The following is a 348-nucleotide window of genomic DNA, read 5'->3' on the forward strand; positions in this document are numbered from 1 at the left end:
TTCCCTAAAAGGAGCAACCAAAAGAAGGTTTGTTTAAAAAAACAGAACGTAAATAAAAATATAAAGTCGATAAAAAAGCTGACAGATACTGTATGTTGTAGTTTAAAGCAAATTCACCCTGATACTAATTCCTGGGAAAATAAATACATATCTCTTGCAGTGTAATTTTTATTTCATATCTAATAAAATTAAATAAAAAATTAATTCACGTAAAACAAACTTTCGATTTTTTTTTTTTTTTTTTTTTTTGCCATTCATGTATGGCTGTTAACCGTTGGGTGACAGCATGATTCATCACTTTACTTCCTGCCCCGCCAAAAGTTGTTTTCTTTTCTTTAGCGGAACTGC

Source organism: Astatotilapia calliptera, chromosome 1 (assembly GCF_964374335.1).
Source record: "Astatotilapia calliptera chromosome 1, fAstCal68.1, whole genome shotgun sequence".
Taxonomy (NCBI): Eukaryota; Metazoa; Chordata; class Actinopteri; order Cichliformes; family Cichlidae; genus Astatotilapia; species Astatotilapia calliptera.